This window comes from Oenanthe melanoleuca, chromosome 4 (assembly GCF_029582105.1).
Source record: "Oenanthe melanoleuca isolate GR-GAL-2019-014 chromosome 4, OMel1.0, whole genome shotgun sequence".
Classification (NCBI taxonomy): domain Eukaryota; kingdom Metazoa; phylum Chordata; class Aves; order Passeriformes; family Muscicapidae; genus Oenanthe; species Oenanthe melanoleuca.
The window spans coordinates 56,938,906-56,948,385 of NC_079337.1; positions in this window are offsets into that span (position 1 = coordinate 56,938,906).

The window sequence follows — 9,480 nt, forward strand, 5'->3', positions numbered from 1 at the left end:
TTCTTGACTATATTCTTCACATAAATAATATATACAAGAAAAGAGACAGGAAATCTACTGGCTAGTGAAATCCTGTGAAAATATTAATGAAAAATTCATGAGGTGAATTCATGAGCTGAACATCCTGAAGGGGACACATGGTGGCTCATAGAGCTGTTTGCTCAAAAATTACATATGTTCTACAGCTCTACTCTTTGCAAATTTTAACAAAAGACTCAAAAACATTGGTCATTGAGGTACACAGAACATGTGAAAGCTATGACCAGCAAAACCCCTCTGCTAAGCACACTCCTACTCTCCTGTGACAGTATCTGGTTCTTTACAGACAAAATACAGCAGCATATTTGGCCATGGCAGGGTTGTCACTGTCTTCCTGGTGCTGAGTCCTGCAAAGCTTGATGTACTAAATAATGGCTTTTATGCACTGGAGGTCATGGCTGTTCTTGTATCAAGAGAACCAACATCTGAATGATTTAACAATTTCATCTGCCAGGAATGTTTTAAGGCCATAAAACCTCAACATTCCTGAAATAGCAACAGAAAAACAGACAAACAAACAAACAAACAATTACCACAAACCCAAAGCTTTTAGCACATAATTTACTGTGGTACCTTGGGGCTCATAAAGTGAGTGATTTCAAAAGTTTTTTTAAATCAGGACTGGTTGCCCTAGATTAAGAGTGTTACATTAAATTTGAATGTGCTGCCAGAGTAATTTGGATTGAAGAAGAGGGTGAATAATGCACTCTTAGCTGCCTTCATTAATGTCTGTAAAAGCTGGGTGGCACATGAGGATGCAAGAATTCATATTTCCAGATAAAACCTGCAGTGATGCAAAGCAAGGTGAAAATCCATCCTCTGAACAATTTAGTCTTGCATTTAAAGCAACAAGAGTGAATTTACTCTAAATTCCTGAAATGTTTGTGGTGTGATCCTGTATCACAAGTCTCTGAGTTAAGTGCCCTCAACATCTTCCATTTAAGTGACTTTACTGAAACTAGGCTTTGACAGTTCAAAACTGGATAAAATATTACATAGGTGTTAATAAACATTTATTTATAACTCAGGTGTGGTGATCAGCCTTTTAAGAGCATATGGTGCTTTTTATAAACACCTTTTTGATGAAATGTCAAATGTCATGAATGAAGCTCTGCATGTCTATGTCTCTGCATGCAATTAATGCATGGTTTGCTGAAGAGTAAATACTGTACTGTTAGAATTTGGGGTCTGTTGTGGCTTAACTACACTCTCTGACCCTGTATTGACCAGGGAGAATGGGACCAGCCCATCTGCAAAGGTCACTTAATCATGTTTTTAACCAACATCCAAACCTTTTTATTACCAATTAGCTAATATAAGTCAGAGTCACTCATGGAAATCCTTGATGCAGCTGAATTTGGGGCAATGGCAGTGCTGACACTCTGCCAGCCCAGGTAAGCTCTGCCAGCCCAGCAAGAGCCACTCCAGGTTCATAAAGGCTCCTGAATGACACGTGACACTGCCTTTTTCATGGGCTGCTTGTGATCTCTTCAGCGTGACAATATTTCTTGACAGCTCACTTTACATTGTAATTCTCTGCATTTAGGGAAAGCCTTTCATCAGTGGATCTCACAGAGCTGTACAAGTGATAGGGTGGGGGGTTTTTGTAATAGTCTGTTTATATAAAAACAGATTTCATGTTTTGATTCCCCTATTTTACTTAGTAGTCACAGCTATTTCTTTTTTAATAAGTATGTCTCATTTCAGTGCCTCTCATCAGCAGGGTTGTGTGAATTTCTATTTGCATTTTCTCTAGAGGAAGTTGTCAGGAGCAGAGAAAATGATATTCATGTGGGCCAAGAAACAACACAGGATCACTCACCACCTAGATTTTCTAAAGCAAGGATCAAGTGAGATCCAAAGGGTGAAACCCAAAATATATTTTCTCTGAAGAAGAATTAGTTAAACCTATAGGGGAAAAAAAAAGCCCAACCCCCTACAAAGGAATTAAAGTTCAATCTACTGTGTTTTTTAGAGGATACTTAGGCATAAACATGTGAAGAGGCATTTTTGGCACAAATATCTCCTTTGTCAATGTATTTAATTTAATTGAGCTAACTCTTGAAATCAGCAGACCAATTTTTTATTAATTCTGGCTTAAAATAATTGTTACCATTATTACAATGCATTTCTCTCAACAACAAATGATTCTGCATGGTTCTTTTATGACAGAAGTAAAAATGTGACTGAGAACAGGAAGTGCCCTGTGTCACAAATTCAATTATTTTTAGAATTTTGCATTTTTAATACAGACTGTTACCTATCATCTAACAAACAGGCCCCCAGGACAATCTAATGTCCCCAACAGTAAATGCTGTTAAACCTCCTGTCTAAGGACAGGCCTGACAACCTGTCATCATTAATAGTCATGTCAAAATCATCAGCAAAATCAGCAAGTTCTCTTTCTAAAAATTAAAATTTCTTCTCTGTATGCTGACATGAGGTAATCCAAAACTGTGTATGCCTACTGTAATTCACAGATATGTTACCCCACAGGTAAACTGTTTCAAAAGTTATTTTCCTCCATTTAAAATTATTATGTAGCCCAAAGATGCCCTCAGATTGTCAAACAGTCAATAGATGGATTGATAAACCAGTTTAATGTCTCCTTATGGTGTTTCCATTGTATACACAGATATTGCAGATGATGACATTGGTGCAACACCACAGACATTTAGGCTTTAATTTCTATTTAAAGACCCAATTCTCAGTGGTTTCAGTGGAAAGAAGGCAATTTAAACAGGATTTTAAGGATGTAAGCTTTTGTCTTTCTATAGCAGATAGATCACCATCATTTTCCTGACAGTTCAGTGCTGATGATTCTAGCTTTTGGTTCTTTAAGCTCTGTAAAAGCTAGTCATGATATATGATGCAGAAATTATAAGAGAATTTTCTATCATTAGCAACTATTTTTGGCAATCCACTTCCAAGCCATAAATAACTACCATTGGAAAAACAATTCTATCATAATGTCTGCACACAGACAAAATGGAGCTAAGAAGCCTTTATGAAATTTCCTGGCAGGATTTGACATTTGTTCTTCCACTTTATATTGTGCTTTTTACATGTGCATGAAAGCATTATGAAATAGAAAAAACAAACAAACAAACAAAAAAAAAAAAAAAAAAAAAAAAAAAAAATCCTGTTTTTTTGTCCTGCCCAGCAATTATTAAATTGGTAGATCTTTGAACTTCATGGACCTAAAGTTGCTGAAAATACTCTTACTGGGCTACAGAGCCATTGGAATTAGAACTATTTCCTATTCAATAGGAAGAGTTTCTTGACACTTAACACATTGAATAGCCCAACTGCAGTAATTTAAGAAATTGGTTACAAATTGAATTAATCTAATCTCACTTAAGGAGCTTCTCCGTTAAGAAGCTCTGGTTCCCCTTTCAGTGGGGTCATCTTGGCAGACTCTACTTAAAATCAAGCTCAGAGACGCTTGATTTTTTGAAAACAAAGGTCTCTGAAGGCTACTTAAACAGTTTGGAATCAGATTTTCACTAAGTGGGAAATACTATAATAGTGACACTAACCTGTCTACAGCTCAATTCAAGCCTCTCCTCATAAATGCTGCAAGACTGAGAGTTCCCTTTGCTAGACTGAGCAATGTCCCATGTCAATGAACATTTTGGTGTTTACATAGTGGAGATAAGACAGTCCCTCTTCCAGAGCTCTGAGTAAAGCTTTGGGATTGCTACATTTTATGGATACATAGGCACATCTTCTGATGCAAATTCTTCTTCATTTCAGGAGTTCCCTGTAGTTAAATGAATTATTCTCTTACACTACTGCTTTTTTGAAGTCTTTTGCCTCTTTTTTATTCCTCTTGCCTACCAGGCTTCTTTTTAATTTGCATATGTTAGTCTTTGTCTGCCTCATTTGCTTAATTAAGAGTATGGTTCTGCTCTACTAATGAGAACAAAACCTAACTTCTAAAGAGCTTGCTAATGTAGAAGGGAGAAACTGTGTTATGATTTTAATTCTTGGAAAGCAATATATTCTCCAGGACAGGATTAATATTAATGTTAGAAAGAAGAAACTTCTCATGCCCCAAGACATAAGAAATATTCACTATGCTCTTAACTATTTTATAGGAACCTTAATATAAGCTACCATCAGAAGGCAGAGGATCAACAATTTCACATCTGGATGCCTCAAGGTAATTACTTTAAGCTGTTTCTATTGTAGGTCTGATTTTTATGGTGGTGTCACATGCATCCCTTAATGGGGGTGAGGAAATGTGTATGTATTCACAACAGCTGAAAATAAGGCAACCTTGTTTTGAGGGCTAAATAGCATTCCTTAACATGCTCAGCTTTGACAAGTTTAGTTTGGATTCGAGCTGTTAGAAACCAGAGCACAGCAAATCCAAGTACAGGAATGGCATGGGAAAGTTCTGCATCCCAGAGAGCTGTACTTTCCCATGTCACATGGCAGGAAAATTATTCTGGCTCTTACCAGTGGCATTAGTGGTATGCTACAGAGAGCAGAGACCTGGTCACCAGCAAAACGTGACAACTATAAATGGAGTGGCTGATTATCAGCTGCAAAAACAGCATGCAGGAAAGAGCACCACGACCCAAAATAAAACGTTGATACCAAACATCAACATCTCCCATATAAGGCATCGAGAGCTTCATTAAATGAAGGATACTGTCTAACCCTCAGGGGTATCCCAGGTACACGAGTGACAGCTGGATGTCATTGAATTTTTTAAGTTTGGTCATGATGATCTTATTTTTTTTTAATAGCTAAAATCTTTGGATGATGAGAAACTTCATTTTTATTTGTCTCTGGTATACCCGCACATTTCTTCTCTTGTTGACAGCAGCACTATAATCAAATGTTACAGACTTTCTTGACAGACCAAATCAACAATAAGCATTTAGAAAGGAATGTGTTTTGTTTGTAGCTGTGTCTCTCTAAAAGACAATGTATAATCTGCCTCTGGGAAGAAAAAAAGCTTTCCTGGTTTAGAAGCTTTGTATTCTTTTTGTTGTTGGGAGTAACACAGGTATGGCTTCTCCTGAGCGTGGCAGAAACATTACTGACAGCAGAGTATCTGCAGCACAGCAGTCATTGGAGCAAATGTAGAAGGTGTTCTATTACATGACAACTGTGGTTTTGTAATTCCGAATAGGGTAAAGATCCTTTCAGATGCCCCTTAAGCTTTAACTGCTCAACAGTTTTGGTAATTGCAAATTGCCTCATTTAATTTGGTTTAGGCTGTTGTGAAACACGGAGGTATAAATCTATATGGTTTCCCAAGACTCCATTACACCTGTTTCAGGCAGAATAATTTTCAATAGAGTAAAAGAGAGTAACCATTTAACTGCAGACAGCAGTCAGAGCTCTGTGCTCAAAGACACCATATTCAGGTAATGTTTCACATGGGATGTTTACATGTTCTTCCAGGTGGTGTACACCTTATGTCTTTAATCACGAAAACGATTGCTTTTCTTCTTACTTAGTGCAATTATAGGGAGTATTCTAATGTATATAACATCTTAAGTGTTATCTTTGTAAGTGACTGAATTCAGTGAAGGAATTCGACTGGAAGGTAGCCTGAGGCAAAGAATTCCATGGGTTAATTATGCAACATTCCTTCTATCTCTTCTAAATCAATTGCCTCTTGATTTCAATGTCTGTCCCCTTAAGAGGGTGAGAAGGATCTAATTGCCTCCCTCTGGACCACTTGTTACTGCCTATCCCTGTGAAATTGGCTTTTATGAGCCTGTATTTGCAATTTAACTGGATCAAAACTCCTTCCTTCCCCCACTCGTTAATTATTTTGTCATCGCCTCAGATTAATTCTTATACATTTTCTGACAAGATATTCTAAGCAGATTTCTGTATCACTGGTAAAAGTGCAGACCAGGCTGATACAACAGGGGTTTTTGTTTTTGGGGTTTTTTTTTCCCCAAAAAATTTATATGTAATTTTCCTTTCTTCTTTGCACTGAAGGTACTAGAGAAACAATTTTTTGTCAATGGCACTGACAAGAACTACCCTTGCCAAAGCAGGATTTAGTTTAATAGCATCATATCCTTGTATTACTGCTAGCTCCAGGTAAAGGTGGATTGATTCAAACATAAAATGGGATATAGCTTCTGGAGAAGGGCTAACAACAGTATTTTAACATCTGTTAGACACGGTGTTCCAGCCCATCTGAGAATAACATCATATATCTTGGAGAAGAGCACAGCAATTAAAAGTCCATATATGCTCCTCAGCCTAAAGAGTCAACAGCCTTTACTTGGTGTTGGCTTTTTAGAGCTCCCACTGCTCTTTCCAAAACACAGAGGTCAGAGAAAGGATTTCTGCAACTATTCCTCATTGCTGGAGCATGTGAAGTGCATCTGTGGTTAGTATTCCAATTGTCTTACAACATTCAAGCTTTGCCCTAGATTTCTCTGACAAAGAAAAATCAAATTTGCCTTGTCTCTCTGACAAAGCTAGAAACATGTAAAAATGAGAAATAACCCAGGTTGAGCTCTGCAACACCTGAAGCTAATCTAAAACTGTATAGCTGATTTGGAAATCTTCTTGCACTCATTTTACAGTCCTGTGAAACAGGCCAATATTCATTAAATTGAAAACCAACCTGGCAACCCATTAATTTGGTTTGGCCCAGTTCAGGTCTCACATCGAGGAATGGGAACACATGAATGCCAGTATCTGGGCAAGGGATGGTGGAATAATGGGTGGCCTGGGGAAACAAGGGCAGGATTGAAGCAGCCCCAGAATTGCATTATTTTAAACTGGAGGGAATTTGATCTTCACCATCTGGAACAAATCCTGATCCTACAAAGGTCAGTAGAAACAGAATTTCATACCAATTCTTAGTATGTTTGCAGTTTTAAATATTGAATTATCATGTTGTGATAGTACTTCTACGAAGACAGTAACCCAAGCTATTGTATTTTTTAGCTTTCAGTGTATTTCAGTATACCAGGGTCAGAAAATATTCATCACAGTTTGTTTTTTATCACAGAATTGATGATCAGCATTCTGACACTGACCCCATACAAATCTGGCTAGAATTAAAATTAAGTGTTAAGTTGTAAAAAAATATATTTATATTGTTGGTATTTGTAATAAATATTTTATTAAATATATGTAATTCCTAAAGAACCTACATATTCACAATTGGTGCATTATTAAATGTCATAATAGCAGCATCTATGGATGTGTAAGATTAATTCTCATTTCAAACTTCTTGTACCATTTCTGATTTACTATCTGAGGGCAGATTTCACCATTTAATACTTCAAAACAGGGAGAGATAACAGCTGCAGACTGGAAGAAAAAAACCCAAACAAACAAAAGCCAAACCACAGCACAAAGACGAATTTTACTTAAATTCCTTTTAGAAGGGCTGATAGCTACTGAGCATCAGACAAAACTTGTATATAAATGCAATGCTATGCTAAGTGATGTGGAAGTACCAAAAGACTGTGAAATACTTTCTAAGGGGTTGTTAACACGTGCCTCAGGCTATTCTGCTGAGCTGCAAATTTAAGGGGCGTGTTGTGTTTTCATCAGTATTCAAGTCACCTCTTAGTCAGCAAAGAACGGTAAAAGCTGAAAAACTATGAAAAGTTGCTATGAATTTCAGAAATTCCATGTGCTCAGCAATGCAATGGCACAAACCTTGATTTTTTGACACTTTCTCAGCTAGTGCTCTGAAATGCAGCTGTAAGTCCTCACACTTCCCTCACAGACACTTTCATTTTTTCTGGCCCAGAGCCTTAAGCATAAGGTTATTATTCAACCCTCAATATGTGAACATCTTTGATTTCACGTGCCTAATGGTAAATACCTACAGGCCTGGAGAACAGAGACTTCTGGAATAGAAACCAATCATTACATGTTTCACAAGCCATGTATGTACCTGCAATCCACTAGGGAAATAATGAGTAAACAATAACATTGAGCATTCTCTGAAGCAATCTCTGCATGATGACCAAGACATCACTATGCAATTACTGCTATGAAGATAAAGCACTATTGAAAAAGATGCAGAGAAACCAGGTTTTCCAAATAACTGATAAATGTCTTAACACGTGCCCAGTGCCAGGCCAAGGATAGCAGAATTTTTCATCTCCTCAGGTACATCAATGCAAAGTGGCATTGCAGAGATATCCCAGCTCAATCATTCCAGAGAAAAGCTGTAGGACATCTGGGTGCAGTATCTTCTTCAACTATTCCTGATAAATCTGCAGCTTAAAATTAGCTGGCTGTGGTTCACCAGGAGGCTGAGCACTTGCAGCTTGAGCTTGCTGAAGAACTCTGCCCAAAAAAACCCAAGATTTAAAGCACGAAGACAATTGTTGAAACAAGAAAAAACTGCTAAGACTTGCCAACCAAGTAATTAAAAACTAAATCAAATATTTACAAAGGAAAAAGTAAAAATTCATTAATTCAATTCCCTTCTATAGTCTGAAGAATGGAAACTTCAGGAGTACCATCAGTTTCATTGAGAAGATCCAGATTTGGATTTTCCATCTCTTAAATACTTGAGGCATGAAAAACGAAAAAAAAAAAAAAGCTTCTGAAACTGACACTGGATTTTTTACATAAGTTTCTCCAGGTACACTTGCTACTTCCAAGCCATGATCATTATTTGGCTATTTATCAGAACCTAGTGAATAGGATGTTTATAATGCATCAGCTACACAATTTCAAGTAAATATCAAATCTATATTTAAAAATCTTATGATGTGAGCAGAGGCTAGTGCTTTAAGAAACTAGAAAGGTAACCCTTACAAATAGGGAAAGTATCTTCAATGAATTAATGTAGTTGCAAAAATGTAAACATGATTCTGGGCATGTAAGAGATAATACAGTTTTGAAGCACAAAAAAAATTATGGCCAATGCAGACTCTTTGCTTTGTCTTTAGCATGAAACATTGACATAATAAATACTTAAGATTCATGTATTTCTAAAAGATACAAGGAAAAAAAAAAAAAAAGCTGGTTTCATATAGATTACTTGATTTTTAATGGGCATATGGCAATTATTCAAGGAAAACACAGCTCTTTGAACACAGAATAAGGAAAAATCCAACTACATTTAGCACAGAAGTAAAAAATACAGAAACCACTTGCAACAATCCCAGTGCAGTTGAGTGCAGCCTTTAGTGCTCCTCAAGCAGAATGGCTGCATAACCCAGCTTAGGACAGGTTCTTGAGAAATTTCAGCATCCTTTCATCCTGAAATGCCTACCCCTCTCTGTGTGAAAGGCTTTACACCCCTGCACTGCAATACTGATGCTTCCTGCATTTGAGAATCCAAAGGTTTTCCCTTCCCCAACCTGTTCTCCCAGCTCCCACAGGGCTCCCCCATGCCTGTTTTACAGGTCAGTGGGCCAAGAGCATTCCAAAAGCTTTGCTCTTTTTATATTCTGTATTCACATGCAGGGCAAGGCAGTC